The sequence below is a fragment of the Ursus americanus genome, chromosome 12 (genome assembly GCF_024610735.1).
Source record: "Ursus americanus isolate L20-20 chromosome 12, mUrsAme1.1.p, whole genome shotgun sequence".
Lineage (NCBI taxonomy): Eukaryota > Metazoa > Chordata > Mammalia > Carnivora > Ursidae > Ursus > Ursus americanus.
In genome coordinates this window covers 19,363,852-19,380,733 of record NC_142138.1, presented here as the reverse complement: position 1 = coordinate 19,380,733, position 16,882 = coordinate 19,363,852, and the positions used below count along the sequence as shown (strand labels likewise).

Sequence of the window (16,882 nt, the reverse complement as noted above, 5' to 3'; positions counted from 1 at the left end):
GCCATCTATTATACTGATCCTTTATTTGTACCCCTGTCTGCCTCTAATGCTTAAAACATCTCATACTTTTTTCCCCCTTTCTCTTTTCAGTTTGTGGTCGGTGTGGTTTTAAGTGCAATAAAATCCACCTGGAGAGTTTTGCTGTTTTTAAACTTCCTGAGGTAGGAAAAAGAACAAGGTAATATTCATAAATGTGAGTCAAGGTCCTAACAAATATTAAATCAGATGAAAGAAACAAGTGAATCTGTTATTTACAAAGAACATGTTTTTAAAAAGAGCATGTTAGTTAAAAAGAGCTTTATGATTATTAACATTCTTTGTTCAGACTTGAATAGTGAGAGGGAAAATAATCCTTTAAAACAATAGAAAATAGTATTTGTTTATCTAGTGACTGTACTAACTTGATTATTAACTTGATTGAGTTTGCAATTTGTTATTAAATATATATACTTTATGTAGACTTTAAAATACAGAAGTTCTCTTTCTGGAGTTTCTGTAGTGAAAAGGAAAACACTATAGAAAATATTTCTTTTAAAGTGGTGACATCAGATTTTTATTATCAGTTTAGCTTTAACTGGATTAATTATAATCATACTGAATAAGTAAGCATGGTTAACTGTACTTTCAAAATTAGATATATGGTTTAAGAAGATCCATTCAATAAAATACAGAAGTAGAGAACCTAGTTTAATTTAAAATGAGACTGAAAGTCAATCAAATAATTCTCAATTAGCATAATTAATAATAAGGATCTTGTGTTCTGTTGAGAAGTATATAACATTTTCCTTCATTAAAAATGTTCTTTTGTAAGAAAATACAGAAACCTCTCAATGAGATACTGAGTGGAGGATTATTATAATTCTCCAACGTGTTTCTTAGTTTTTAGTTTATTTCACATCATGCTTTTTAACCTTCGACAACAAATATTGTTGTACCATGAAGACAGCAAATCCAAACAATTACATATGTAGTCCAAAGGCATACACAAGAAAATCAATATTTGACATCTTTGCAACTCCCTCTTTGCAGTAGCGTTCAATAGCTCTTATTCATTATCCACTTATATCTCTCTCAGATTCGCCTTTGTCACTGGAAACCCATTTTTTTTTCTCCTTTGACTTCCACATAACTTCTTTGCCCTGTACTTTTACAGATGCCTTCTGGCTATAAATACTAATGAAATCTCTTTGCTTAATTCAATTTTGCTGGTACACTTACAGTTATGACCTAACTTTCCCACGAGAGAGACTGATTGAACATTCCACTACCTTATGGATGGGAGCAAACATTCTTACAGAACTGGACTGACAATTTCCATAATTATAGAATTCACAGCCTAATGACCTTAAAAAACAATAAAAAGATCTCTTGTTAATTCCATTTCTGTTACTGACATTCAAGATATTTCATTTTTCACGGGACAACAAATTTACTTTTTTATTTTCCAAAGAGCAGTCTATCCTTTCCCCCCAGATTAAATTTTCTGAATATTGAAGTATTCCATTGAATATTTAGCATTTCTTTGTCTTTTAAAAGTTAGAATATTTATGATCCTTAGAATGCGTTTGACTGATTTATAGCAATCAATTATATGAGTACGTTTTCAAATAGCCCTTTTAAAAATGAAGAATAGAATAATTAAAAAGATCACAAGTCCTCCCTTGCATATAATTATTTCATTATTTCATTACAGTGCAGAAATTATTTTTGCTGACTGTGAGCAATTTTAATTGAGCGAGATCTGTGTTAATATACGATAGCAAGCAGTTCTTCCTAAGAAATAAGATCACTAATTGCCTAAATTTTTATTCAGTACAGTGAGTCTTATGAGTCACATTGCAATATAAACCTAATCACTAGGTAGAGTGGGTACAATACCTTTTCTGTAGTGTAGATATCCTAAAAGCATAACCTGCCTGTTAATTTATTCCTTCAACAGGTTTATTGCCTTATTAAGCATTTGTTTTGTAGAAAATTCTTAATCTATCCAGTTATCAAAAAAAATATGATAATGAAACATTAAAATTCAGACTCAAAGTCTACTAAAGCTAGCATAAATAAGCAAAGCTAAAACACCAGCATCTTTCATTCTTAAATACCAAAATGGTTAGCATCCTAGTATATATTCTGGAAGCTTTTGGCTTACAAATAAAGACTGCTCCTCAGAAATGGAAATCTTGAGAGTAGAAAGATAGCCTGCTATTAAGTGAAGTTAAATTAAATGTTGATAATAACCATATTCTTACAAAAATTTAATATTCATCATAAATGTTATAGTATCTTTGGCATACCTAAGTATTTTATATGTATCTGAGATATTTTTTCCCAATAGTATTTTGCATATATTTATTATTATGAGAGAATGAATAAATTATAATAAAATCAATCAGAACCATTATCTTAATAACAAAGACTGTTTTGATAAAACCTGGGTAAACATTTAAAAAAACACATTTGTTCTTATGTATAGTTTAGTACTGAATACACTATTGAGGGTTTAACTTAGACCTTAACCAAAAAGTACTATGTTTGAGTGTTTTCTTAGTTTATATATAATTTTTGAAAGTGGAAACAAAATATCTTAAAAAACTCAATTATATTTATTGGTTAACCTGTTTGTTCATTTAACAAATATTTAGTAAGCCCTCTATGTGCTAGATATAATTCTAATGTGTTAATACCACTTTCCTGCACCCTTCCAAGAGAAGTGCTAACATATTTACCTTCTTTGCTTGGATTCAGGTATGTTTGCTGCTAAATGGGGAAGTTGACCAGATTGGTATTTAACCACCAATGTGGAAATTACAGAGTTGTTTACAATTCTAATTTCTAGACTTCAATATTTAATGTGTTGGCAGTGACTAAAACATTTTGGAAATCTCTAAGAAATGAGTTACTATTGTGAAAGAGAACAATTTTTTAAATTTAGAGCTTTTTCATTGGAAGTCAAGAATTATGTGTGTTATGAAGGGTAAAATAAATTATTGGCTATAGAAAGAGGCTTTCTTATGATGAAGAAGTTCCAGCATAATGCAGTGGGATGGTGATGTGATTAGAAGAATAACTAGACAGTCCAGAGTCCTGGGTTCTGCTGCTGTTTGTTGTTAACTAGCTGTAACACTTTGGGCAAGTCTCGAAACCTCACTGGACCTTGTTTCCAGATCTGGAAAATGTGAATAATCCTTACTCTGCCTCCTCATAGGGATGCTGTCATGATTAAATAGTAGCTTCCTCATTTGTAAATTGAGAGTTGCAAATTAGAGCACTTCTTAACCTGGGGCAGTCCAAGAATCCCTTTGAAACTATGAAGATTTGTGTGTATATGTTCATTTGTACATCTTTCTGGGTAGGAGGTCTGTAGCTTTTGTCAGATTCTCAAATAGGCAAGTGACCTAAAGAAGGTTAAGAAACACTGGATTTGAGAATCTCTAACATCCTTTCTACTCTTAAATTCAAATTTCATTCTTCCTCTCTGAATACTATATATGAAAGCACTTTGAAAGACTGCTAAACAAATGCAAAGTATCATTCTCCATCTCTCTTTATGGCTCTAGCCTATGTAAAAGTCATAGCCTTACTTGAAAAGGTGGTATTATATTATGTTGTATGGATTATTGAATAAACATATTGCCTGGGGGAATTCCTCAAATACAAGGTTCAGTATTGGACCCTTAGGAGAGTTAGAGTGTGTCACAGAGGCTCAGAGAAAATAGAAGGAAATCTAAGTAAGAGTGCAAAAATATTTTAACATAGGTTCAGTGTAGTTTAGTGGGGAGGCTTTAAACTAGTAATTAAACTGCTATGAGGCTATTGATCTAGTTCTAGTCTAGATTATGACACCCATAGCTGTGTCTCAATTTCTTCTACTCTAAAATTATTTTACTAATTCATATCTCACAGGATTTGGGGGAAAATTAAGTTCGTTAGATTAAATTAGTTAGTATAGGTGAAAGTGTTTTCAGTCAATGGTACAGCGTTACTCAAAAGAAAGGAGTTCTCTTTTCGGAGGAGGAAATTCCCACTATTCAGAAATTCCTGATAATGGAGGGAAGGTAAGTTAGGGAGAGCACATTGAGTTAGAGTACCCTTAATCACAGTGAAACAAACCTGCATAGGCAGGTTTTTTATCTAAGAAATAGTTGACATGGGTTTCAGTCTACCTCTTTTTTTTTTTTTTTTCTGAATTTGCCTCAGAACGGAGTGAAAAGAACACTTGGTTCTAGAACTTGTTTGCTTTCTTCTTCTTCTTCTTTTTTTTTTTTTTAAGATTTTATTTATTTATTTGACAGAGAGAGACAGCCAGCGAGAGAGGGAACACAAGCAGGGGAAGTGGGAGAGGAAGAAGCAGGCTCCTAGTGGAGAAGCCTGATGTGGGGCTCGATCCCAGAATGCTGGGATCACGCCCTGAGCTGAAGGCAGATGCTTAATGACTGCGCCACCCAGGTGCCTCTAGAACTTGTTTGCTTTCTTACTAAGAGTGAGTCTGAGTTCCTAGATAGAAGGCAGAGATGGGATTTCATGAATTTTTATATTCACAGCTATATGCAGGTATTCAATAAAGTCTATTCCATTGAATGCCCTTGGGCTGGTTACTTTCTCTAAGCAATGTCACCTCTATTTGTAGGTATGATAATAATTAAAAGAAAAATCCAGGCCACCATTTACTGAGTACTCTGTACCAAGTACTTTACACGTTATTTTGTTCTAGCCTGACAGCAACCCTGTGAAATATATCCCCATTTAAAAATGAGGATTCTGAAGTTCACACAAGATAAGTGACTTAATACTAATACCATAACCACCTTACAAATTTATTGGAAAGATAAAATTATGTAATGTACTTGATTATACTTTAAAAACTATTTAGACTACATAAATATAATGCTGCTACTGCTCTTTTGGTTTTTGTTTCTTTTGTCAGCTGCTCTAGGATCAAAGATTTTTTAACATATTTTAATAAACAGTCTCTTCATTGAGCCAAGAGGGTTCTTTGACAGAAGGTTTAAGGTATATCGTGTCCCAGAAATGCAGATTCAGTGATGACAGAAAATGGTTATTACTAGGTTATTTCTGATTGTGACACACCTACTGTATCAGCAAGTATCTGCAGCTGGGAGCTGCGAGAGGACAGGATGAAGGGAAACCACGAATGTCTGATGAGTGAGACCCTTTGTAAATATTTTGCTTGGAGCTCCTCCCACCTCCTCACCATTCAAATAGATTAAGATTTTGAAAACCAAGACATTCATACCTAAAGCTTAGATTCAATGTTGGAGTATCATCAGTTTTAACAGGTGAATGCAAAACCAGGAACTTTTGTGGGACCAAGGCCATGAGTTTCCTCGGAATCTCTTGGTTTTTGTGGAGCTGAGATTCATATTCAATGTAAATATGCAAAATTGAAATACTTTAAAGCCTCATAACATAACAAAGACAGATTTATAATTATAGAAAGTCACTGTCTACCAGCCTGTCATTGGTGGAGTGTCAGGTTAGAGGAAAACTGCTGATTACCATGGAGAGTTACCTTATATTTCTGATAACTATATTTCTCCTTGGTTTTAAAAATACCTTTTTATGGGGGCACCTGGGTGGCACAGCAGTTAAGCGTCTGCCTTTGGTTCAGGGCGTGATCCCGGCGTTATGGGATCGAGCCCCACATCAGGCTCCTCTGCTATGAGCCTGCTTCTTCCTCTCCCACTCCCCCTGCTTGTGTTCCCTCTCTCGCTGGCTGTCTCTATCTCTGTTGAATAAATAAATAAAATCTTAAAAAAAAAAAACCTTTTTATGAAGCAATTTGATTTTGTGCAATTTTTTCTACTTAAAAAATTTATTAGGTGACCTGGTAGAGGAATTTGATCATTTTGCACATCTACACATTCACTAATAATGATGGAAGATTTTTTGGTTGTCTAGTTTATCTGAGAGAGAGATGAGTCACACCATAAGAGAGGGTGGGGAATCTGGGCTCAGTGCCCAGGATTTTTCTTTGCTATTTGGATCACTGTGTTTGCTACAATATTTAATTAATCCCGCTCTTGGAGTAATGCTTATTGCTGATGGCCATTGCTGAACTGACATATTAAACCATATGTAATATATCTTCAATAAAATTTAGATTTAAAAGCCCTAAATAATATATATATTTGACAGTCCTTAATGAAAACTGACTAAAGGAATTTCAGAGAATGGATAGGCTTACTAGTAACTTCATTCATATGAAAGGAAGTTCAGGATTATAAAATTAAACCTGGAGAATTAGCATAACATTGAGGGTAGGATTATACCAATTCTTGAATATATAGGTTGTTGTTATTGTTGTTTAAGTTTTGGTTCTTCTACTATATCTCTGGTGAAGGCCTTTCCTGAAGTTCTTTAAGACCAGTTCTTTTTGGAGTACATTTAGCCATAGTTAGACCATCAGGGGATTCTCTGATAATTCTCTTTTGAGTAATTCAATACATGGCATGATTTTCTCTTATTATTGAACCGATGCCTCAGCAAAGGGTTAGAGGAATTCTGCTGTTTGTAGCAAAAATCTTATGCCAAGAGCATTAACCTTGAAGTTCTGTACACTTTGCAGGTCAGACAATTACCACAGTTATCCTATTTACTTATTTAAGGATGTGGCAAGAAGAGATTCCAAAAAATGGACTGATAAATGTGAGTGGAGGGGAAAAAATCAATTTCTTTTTTTTTGAAAGGATAGATCCAGAATTGTAATGATGGAAAGAATTCTAAGATTCAGTTAAAATGTCTCTTGAACAGGTCAGGACAAATAGCCTGATGTATTGGAGTATGCCTGTGCAGTCAAGAGTGATAGAATATTTGAAATGAGACAGTACTTAAGAATTTGATCGAATCCATTGGTCTTCAAACTTTGTAAAGGCTTGAGTTCCTTTATTTAAACAAAATCTCATATACTTAATATGTAAAACAGGTTTAGAGGGGAGCTATTGTCCTTGAAACCAAAGAGGTCGCACCTGTTCATATGTTTCCCCTTCTTCCTTCCTTTTGAGCTTTGAAAATCAGTCATCTAATCCAACTCTTTTATTTGACAAATATGAACGTTCATTTCCAAGAGAAGTGAAGTGACTTGTCCAAGGTTGTATAAATAAATAGTGTCAGGGTTGTTTCCCAGACCAGTGCTGTGCTCTACTACATAACTTCCTACTTAAGACACTCTGCTTCTTGCTTGGAACTTGGCGAAGAGAACAACTAGGAAATACTAGAGAAAATACCAAGGAATACTAGGGAAAAGTAATGTAGTCAGGGGTTGTGAAGACAAGTGGGTCATATGGGTCACAAATACTGTTTTCTCAGCCTAGAGCTCAACCATTCATGGCTTGAGGCCACAAAGGAAGTGCAAAATCCCACAGTAGAAGAATAATGTCTTTACCATTCTTTGCCTCGTATTTTCTCCTTAGAAGTGTGAACAAAAAAAGGGGTACCTGGGTAGTTCAGTTGGTTAAGCATCTGCCTTCAGTTCAGATCATGATCTCAGGGTCCTGGGATGGAGCCCCCATTGCATAGGGCTCCTTGTTCAGCAGGGAGTCTGCTTCTCCCTCTCTCTCTCTCTCTCAAATAAATAAATAAAATCTTTTTAAAGATGTGAACAAAATGATAATTTAGAGAATACATATCATATACTCACTAGGGGGTGAAGAGTCTGGAGACAGACTGCCCGCTTTGGAAGTGTGGCCCTGACACTTACCTTGGGCAAAAAAAATTTTTTTTAGAGATTTTATTTATTTATTTGATAGAAAGAGAGAGCACACGTAGGCAGAGCAGCAGACAGAGGGAGAGGGAGAAGCAGGCTTTCCCCTGAGCATGGAGCCTGACACAGGGCTCAATCCCAGGACCCTGGGATTATGACCTGAGCTGAAGGCAAATGCTTAACCGACTAAGCCACCCAGGTGCCCCTTGCCTTGGGCAAATTACTTAACTTCTTAGTACTTCAGTTTCCTCATCTGTAAAGTAGTAATATAAATTACCTGCATCATAGAATTGTGAACTTGAAGTATGTACTTATATATAACTTAGAAAGTACCTGGCACATAGTAAATACTAGGTAAATTTTAGCTATAGTTATGGTTATGATGATCATATCTTATGTTACTCACAGTATCAATTTAAGGGTCTCCTCTAAATCAGTGTTTTGATTTTGTACTTCTTGTGCATATTATTAAATCACATGGAAATTATATTCTGAATATCTAAGTTATTAAAACATTATCAATTCAATTCAGTAATCTTTATTTCTTATTTTATGAAACTGTGTTTTTTTTTTGGTAAAGATTTTATTTATTTATTTGACAGAGAGAGACAGCCAGCGAGAGAGGGAACACAAGCAGGGGGAATGGGAGAGAAAGAAGCAGGCTCCCAGCAGAGCAGGGAGCCTGATGTGGGGCTTGATCCCAGGACCCCGGGATCATGCCCCAAGCCAAAGGCAGATGCTTAACGACTAAGCCACCCAGGCGGTCCGTTTTTTGTTTTTTTTTTTTTTTTTAGATTAAGATTTTATTTATTTGGCAGAGAGAGAGAGAGAGCACAAGCAGGGGGAGCAACAGGCAGAGGGAGAGGGAGAAGTAGGTTCCCCATTGATCAGGGAGTGTGATGTGGGGCCAGATCCCAGGACCCTAGGATCATGACCTGAGCGGAAGGCAGATGCTTAACTGACTGACCCACCCAGGTGTCCCTAAAATGGTGTCTTTAACTTGTCTTAGTGATTTTGGGCTACTATCACAAAATACCATAGGCAGGGTGGCCTATAAACAACAGAAGTTTATTTCTCACAGTTCTCGAGGCTGAAAGTCCAAGATCAGGGTGCCAGCAAGGTCAGGGTTCTGGTGAGGGTTCTCTTCTGGGTTGCAGACTGACAGCTTCTCATTATACCTCACCTGAAGTAAAGAGCAGAGAGATGGAGCAAGCTCTTGTGTCTTTTCTTATGAGGGTACTAATCCTATTCGTGAGGGCTTTATACAATTATATTGGGGGTTTAGGATTTCAGCCTATGAATTTTGGGAGAACACATTCAATTCCTAATACTTTAAATCTAGTGATAGTTCTTACACTATATATACTATATACACTATGATATACTTCATTTATTCATGACTCCTAGGATGCTTTGTACATCTTAAATGGGAATCTTGATAATTAAAAATATATGACACTTGTCAGTGATAACCTTGTACATTAGTTATTCTTGACAATACATATGCTATCTTTTCAAATAAAAGGTAATACTGTGGGTATGGACAAGGTCACATGTATCTCTTCATGTTTCCAGAGTCTAGCCTTGTACCTTGCACCCAGAAGGCAATCAACAGATGTTTGCTATGTCATGAATTCTGTTAATGACAACATCTCTTCTCAATTTTAGTTTTTCTTTTCTAATTTTAAACTGTCAGCCTAATTATAATATCTTCTATACTAATTTTTCTTTGTTCTGCTAGATCTGAGGTTCATAAATTTGTTGAACCATGAATAAAGGCAAAAAGCTAGCACATGTAGGTAAGAGCCATATGCATTGCTTTAATGAATAGTCGTAGTGACATATGGAGGAGGACTGCCCGATTAATTATTGGGTTTGATGGAGTTGCTGCCTGCCTGAATGAGTCAGTCCAGGGGCCAATTTATAGTGGCAAAATTCTGTGATGGGCTGGTCTGACCGATAAACAAAGTAAATAAATGAACCAAGTTGACTCAGTAGCCTAGATAATTTGCTAGATTAACATGGAAATATTATATTGCTTCTTAGCAAGATTTGCCTATTTTTTGGAAGTATGTAGAATCTCATGGTGAGATCCCATTTAATAAATTTTCTCAGCACACATAAACAAAATGTTTTTGTTCTTTAGAACCAATGGTGCGAATTGTCAGTCATGTTAATAGTCAAATAAACAGGTGCTTTTTAGACTAACTTGATTTTTTTTAGACTAACGTTTTAAAGTAGTAAAAATCATGAGTAATCAGAAAAACAAATCAAAATCCCACATGATATAAATTGAAAAGTGTTTTCTTCTTGCCACTTTTAACCCTCTTATACTTCTTTCCCAATAATAAACAGTGTTACACATTTAAAAAAGCATTCTTCCAGATATTTTTATGTGTTTACACAAGCAGGATCACATTTACCTATTTTCTTGCAATTTGCTTTGTTCTCTAAAAACTTCCCATACCAGAACATATAAATCTACCTCATTAAAAAATAATTGTGTAGTATTTGGCTCTATGAATGTATCAAAATTTAACAACTTCCATATTAATGGACAGTGTTTGCCATTACTATCAATGCCTCGATGATCATCCTTTAAATAACATCTTTGTGCACTGGTAGATTTATCTGTAGGATAAATTTCTTAAAGTACAATTGGGCAAAAACAAAGTGCATTTGAATTTTAAATAGATATTGCCATCTTGCCCACTCAAAAGAATACATAAAAATGTCTGTTTCCTTATTTGCTGTTTTGCTATTAGTTTGTTTTAAAATATTTTACTTTATCTTCAATAGATATTTATTTTTTCTGCTCCTCATTATTTCTGAAAGCTACCCAAATGTCTTTTGGGGAACTGTCTCTTTACCATGTAGCTCCATTAGTAATAGGCCAGGTGATTAGTCATGGCCAATCAAGAGCATTAGATCTTGCTAATAAACTGTTTTTTGTCTTTTTTTAATGCCTTTATTTTTTCCAGTTTTATTGAGATATAACTGACAAATAAAATTGTATATATTTAAAAGGTACAGTGTGATGTCTTGCTAGACATATGCATTGTGTAATGATTACTGCAATCAAGTTAATTAACACATCCATCACCTCACATAGTTACTCTTCCTGATAACCTTGTTGTCTGTGGAGGGAGAGCAAGACCTACGTTGTTTCAACGGCCGAAACTCCTATGGGAGCACCAGGAAGAGGTGCTTTCTATTTTGCAGGTCTGAAACCTGGGAGAATATAGGCATGGAATTGCTGGCTGGTGCATTGCCTCTTTGTTGCCTACAAGTGTGGTGGAGAGTAAAGTTGAGAGATGGAGGCAGTGCCTCTAGATCAAGTTTAGATGAAAGTCAGAAAAATCTACCTCTGCACATTCACAAGTGCATGGGAATGTTTGCCCTACATTTTGACTTTTTTTTTTTTTAAGACCACTGTCAAGAAGTTTGTTCTCTTTGGCACCTGTTTCTCCATCCTAGCCTGTTTTTTTAATTAATCTGCAGTGTCTGAACTGCCTATACCCTGGAAGCAAGTTTGCGTGACACTAGACTTACCATTCTTGTCTCTCTGGGCCTCAGTTTCCCTCATTTAAAAAATGAAGTGGGAATAGAGAGTAGACATTATCTAAGGTAACTTCCAGCTCTGCTGTTCTGGTCCAACTATGTCTCCTTGGATTCTGATCCGATAGATGCCCTGGTATGCCAAGCCAATTTAATTGGGTTTTCACTTTTTCTACCTTGCCCTTCCATCTAGATCCACTGAATTTTTTTGTTTTGTGATATGTTTTAATATTCTTATTTTTATTAATTTTAAAGTTGCAAAAGCAACACTGGTCCTTGATCAGAGTTAAATAATATTGAGACATAGAAACGCTGAAGTGTTTTTTTTTTTTTTCATATAGCACACTCCATATGCCCACTGACAATTCCTTCCCTACTAACAACTTGGTATAGACATCTCCATATATTATCTATTAGTATTTTTCTTCCTCTGTCTTTTCCCATTTTTTCCTTTGGGTTCTTGTATTTCTTATTGGCTAAGCCCTTTGACTTCTCATCTTGTCTTACCTGTGGTATTTGTGGCCCCCATGTTGCTGCCTCCCTACTTGGTTTTAGTCCAGGGCTTTGTTTGACCCTTATTACTGTAGGCTAGTCATTTTTATCCAGGCTTCTTAGTTTCAACTTGAGTGCCAGCTTCCAGCTTTACCTTTTTCAGTCCTGCTCCTGCTTCTGTTCCCTGGCTTTCCAGAGAAATCCAGTATAGGGAGGTGTCTAGAGTCAGTCTCTAGAGCCAGGCTCCTGGCTTCAAGTCATAGCTCTACCACTTATTGGTCATGAGAACTTGGGCAAAATATTTCACTTCTCCATACCTCAATTTCTTTCTCTAAAAAGGGGGATATTATTAAAAATAGTATCTCATGGTTCTTGTTAGTATTAAGGGGGTTTTACATGTAATACTTTCTCAATCTTATTGCAACATCCCAATCTAGTTCAGGTCCTGGCATATTGTGTATTCTTAAAACTGTCAATTCTTTTTGGGATGTCTGGGTGGCTCAGTCAGTTAAGCATCTGACTCCTGATTTTGGCTCAGGTCATAATCTCAGGGTTGTGAGATGAGCCCCGCATGGGGTGGGAAACTGCTTGGGGTTCTCATCCCTTCTCCCTCTGCCCCTCCGCTCATGTGCATGCTCTCTTTCTCTCTAAAAAAAAAACAACCAAAAAACAAAAAACAAAAAACCCCCAAACCAAAACAAAACAAAAGAACCCCCCAAAACCCCTGTCAATTCTTTTTGCAAAGCACTTCCAATTAGCAAGTTGAATAATTCACATTGGCAGATAAAAAAACAACAGTGAGGTTCAAAGAGATTGAAATGACTTGCTTAAAATCAAATGCTTAGTAAATGACAGAGTCAGGATTCAAAATCAGATTTATTGGCTCCAGATCTCTGTGCTTCTCACCACTTTCAGCAATGATAATCCATATCTTATTTATTGGAGGACTTTGATACTCTTCTGGTGCTTATGGAGCCTTCCATCCTCTAACTTGAAATCTGGTTGGCTCGTTTTTTCTCAGGCATGTCTTTATTTATTTATTTATTTATTTATTTGACAGAAGGAGAGAGCGAGAGAGGGAACACAAGCAGGGGGAACTGGAGAAGTAGGCTCCACTGAGCAGGTAGCTCGGCACGGGTCTCTATCCCAGGACTCTGGGATCATGGCTTGAGCCAAAGGCAGACGCTTAACAAGTGAGCCACCCAGGCGCCCCTCTCAGGCATGTCTTCATGGGTTTCCTCTTCTGAACCCCCTTCTGCTAGGTAATCAATAAGATCCCCTAACCCTTCCCAGAAAGGACTAAGCATAGCATTAAATCTGGAGTTTACTCTACTTTCAGAGTCTTTGTTTTCCAAGCCAAAATGGTTAGTGGAAAAATTATTGATTTTAGAGCTAACTGGGTCTAGTTTTGATTGATTAATTCTTTCCTTTAGTAGTTGCATGGCCTTGGCCAACTCAATTACTTTCCCTGGGCCTCAGTTTATTTTACTTGTCAGGTGAGTATGATAATGTTAATAATATCTGCCTTGTAGGATAACTGTGATGCTAGAGGTAAAGTATGATAAACGCTTGGCTATAGTACACATTCAGTAAGTCATTGTTATTATTAGTAGCAATTACTTCAACTGATGAGAGACTGAGCTCTTATAGGTCCTAAAGAGATTTGTTATTATTTTGGGGGCTGCTCTCTGAGTGTATGGTCTTTCAGTTGTGTTTGGGAGTGGGGTGGGGGAAAGAGAGTAGCCTGGTGAGAAGGGCACACATTTTGGATTTAGATAGACCTGGATTTGGATCTGAGCATAGCAATTACAAGTTGTGCAAATAGGCAGGTTGTTTAATCACTTTGGGCTGCAACCTCTTCATTTGAAAACCAGGGAAAATAATACCAATTTCACAGATGCTATTGAAGCAACTGAAATAGAGTATGTAAAAGCATGGCAGTGATTTTAAAAATATCTGTCCTCCATAAGGCATTGTTATAGAAAGTCCCAATATTTTTTATATGTGCTATTGTATTCCTCTTTGTGCTCTCAGCACTTAGTGATCACATGGTAGGAACTACATGTTCCATTCTATCACATGGTTGGAACTACAAAAATATTTGTTGAACTGAATTGAGCCCTTGAACAGTAAAAACATTTTACATCCAAAGTTGTTGCTTTTTTTTAAGAAACTGATATTTATTTTCTATCCATCTTATTTCCATGTTCTGTTATTTATTTATTTATTTATTTATTTATTTATTTATTTATTTTACTTTTTTAAAAAGTAGGCTCCCACCCGGTGTAGGACATGAACTCATGACCCTGAGATCAAGAGTCTGATGCTTTACCAACTAAGCTACCCAGGGACCCTATTCCCACATTCCATTTTAGAACCTGTGGAGGAAGAGCTGTAAACCACTTGGTGTTGTTCTTATCCATTCAGTGGCTGAGCAATGGCAGCTGCAGACCAGTCTTCAGTGGCTGGCCAGGGGCTCTGGTCTTCAGCAGGGGCTGCTGGACAGGCACAGAGGCCACCTGGGTGCTTCAGGCCTGTCTGCAACCCGGGCTCAGTAGCGGTCAACTCAAGCCATTTACTTGGGCTGGAGCAGTCCATTCACCCTGAAATTCCTCCTCGGTCATGGCCTTTTCAGCAGCGACCAATCTCTTTAGGGTCTCTGTTGAAATGCATCAGGCATGAGCTCCCACAGGTGTCCATGAGGGATGGTTGCACACACGCACAGAACTTCCCTGGTCATCACATACCACATTAGACCCATTGAGCTCTCTTGTTGCACACAATGACGGTGTCCACATAGCACAGAGAAGAGTCTGTGTTACACAGAGCAGTGGTTGGCAGGTTAACCTAGGATGCCTCTGTGGGAGGCTGGTGGTCAGCCCGGGATCAGTAGCCACCAGAAGATGGGGCTCCTGGAGGGCTGCCTGTCTGGTTAGTGAGGTTCTGGGAGTGAAGTACCCAGCAGGAGGAGTGGCTCCAGTGGCAGCAGCAAACTTCAGGATGGCCCACTGGCCAGCATTGTTGGAGAACATGACACTGACATCAACCAGGTTCTTTCTTTTTTCTTTTCTTTTTTTTTTCTTTTCTTTCTCTCTTTCTCTCTCTCCTTCCTTCCTTCCTTCCTTCCTTCCTTCCTTCCTTCCTTCCTTCCTTCCTTCGATTTTATTTATTTAAGAGAAAGAGAGAGAGCACAAGCAGTGAGAGCAGAAGGCAGAGCAAGAGGGAGAAGCAGGCTCTCCCCTGAGCATGGAGCCTGACACAGGGCTCAATCCCAGGACCTTGGGATCATGACCTGAGCCGAAGGCAGATGCTTAACCAACTGAGCCATGCAGTTGCCCCTCAACCAGGTTTTCAGTGGTAACAATGGCACAAGCCATCAGCAGATACTTCTCCCAGGTCCCCTTCAGATTTATGATGTAGATGCTATCACTTCAACTTTCGTAGATGTACTGTTCCATTTGGAAATCAAGGTTGGTGCCACATAATTGGGTTCCTGCTATAAAGAATTTGAGGACATCCTCCTCCTTCATCTGTAGGACATCAAGGGCTCTGTACATTGTAAAAGTTTCCTTTTAAGTTATTCTCAGAACCGAGGACCACACCCTGTGTACCCGTCTCTGGGTAGTGCAGAGTGGCATACATAAAGTTTGATTGCTGATATGCTTACTCTTCTGTGGCTGGAAATTCTAAAAAAATAAAATGTTAAGGGAGTTATTATGCTGAGTAAAACGCTCAAGCTTAGGAACTAGTGTGCATAAGACCTCAAATTTCTTTCTGGCTCTCAATATGAAAGTCATGATTGTTTCCCTTGCGTCATCTTCCACATGTGGCTTTTCATCTTACATTCTGGCTTTACTCCAGGAGATGACACTGTCTTATGCCAGGGACCTGGTGAAAGGTCACACTCAGAATGGCCAGGCTGGGAGGAGCTCAGTTAGCAGTGTGGGTCCCTAACTGCATTCTTTAGTGTTCCATCTCAGTGGGGTAAAAGCAAGAATGAAAAATTCCAGAGGGGCCTAAAATTTACATTTTGTCCTGAGAGTATAGCTAGAAGGTTTTTTGCTCTGAACTGTTGTAACAGGAGTGAGTGAGTTTCTATCGTTTCCCCACCAAATAAAAAGTGGAATTTATGCTGAATCATTGTTAGAGTGATCCGGACTTATTCTTTTCAGCCTGGTGAGACCCATCCCAACCTTTTACAGACAGTTTCTTTAAAGACAGCATGAGGGGCGCCTGGGTGGCTCAGTCGTTAGGCGTCTGCCTTCGGCCCAGGGCGTGATCCCAGGGTCCTGGAATCGAGCCCCACATGGGGCTCCCACTCCGCTGGGGGCCTGCTTCTTCCTCTCCCACTACCCCTGCTTGTGTTCCCTCTCTCGCTGGGTCTCTCTCTCTCTGTGAAATAAATAAATAATATCTTAAAAAAAAATAAAGACAGCATGAGAAACCTCAGTGTCCTCTGGAGGTTTTTGTAAATGGTTGCCAGCCCAGCCTTTATTAAACTGGGTTTATACATCATATAATTGCTCATCTTGACATACCTCTTTCAGACTTTGCTTGAGAAAGGACAAAATGAGTTGAGGGTTCTCTTCTGCTGCAAATGATGATCTTTGGTGTTTTTTGGTTGATGATGCTTCAATGTCATCTTTTCCATGTTGTCCTTGAATTTCTTGAAGTTTCTCCGCTTTTCAGTCTTTTTTGGTAATCTACATAGATTGTGTGTACTTAGATTGTTATTCACCTCAATCCAATTCCAAGTCCTATCGCAAATATTTACTGAGCACTTATTCTATATAAAGCATGATGGAGCTGTTTTCTAAAGCTTTGACACAATCTTTAGAGCCGCAGCATCCAATATGGTAGCCATTATTCACAACTGACTATTTACATTTAAATTATTAAAATTAAATGAAATAAAGATTTTTATTTTCTCAGTTGTACTGTCCACATTTCAAGTGCTTCATACAGTGAAGCACCACATACAGTTCAAGTGCTACATACTATGGCTACTGTATTGGATAGCATATGTATAGAATGTTTCCATCATTGTGGAAAGTTCTATTGGACAGTGCTGTTATTATAGAGTTTCAATTATTTAGGACTACAACTCACGACTTG

General features: G+C 37.4%; 1 pseudogene; it reads right to left on the bottom strand.

Moving 5' to 3' along the window:
• Positions 1–14,138: 14,138 nt before the first annotated feature.
• On the bottom strand, positions 14,139–15,324 carry LOC123794917 (small ribosomal subunit protein uS2 pseudogene; annotated as a pseudogene).
• Positions 15,325–16,882: the final 1,558 nt, after the last annotated feature.